Source organism: Cephus cinctus, unplaced genomic scaffold (genome assembly GCF_000341935.2).
Source record: "Cephus cinctus unplaced genomic scaffold, Ccin1 Ccin1_scaffold0634, whole genome shotgun sequence".
Taxonomy (NCBI): Eukaryota; Metazoa; Arthropoda; class Insecta; order Hymenoptera; family Cephidae; genus Cephus; species Cephus cinctus.
Window position 1 is genome coordinate 295 of NW_014333274.1, and position 297 is coordinate 591.

The following is a 297-nucleotide window of genomic DNA, read 5'->3' on the forward strand; positions in this document are numbered from 1 at the left end:
TAATCGGTGTTTTGCGGCAGTCCCTCGTGAAACTCTATAGCGCTCCCGTACTCCCTGTACCCCTCCTGCCACTCTGCATAGTAAAAGAGAACGCGCGCGAAGCGCACGTCACTCATATCCTCGATGAAGCGTAGGAATTTCTTTACGAAAAACGTCTTCCCGCATCCCGTTGGCCCACAGACCTTAGATGTCCACGGATGCTTCCACCGCGTGTCCATTATGCCAAATGACGTTATTTGGCGGTGCTCTTTACGAATATACTGTTAAAGAGTCTGCTGAATTTTACACACTTCCCCC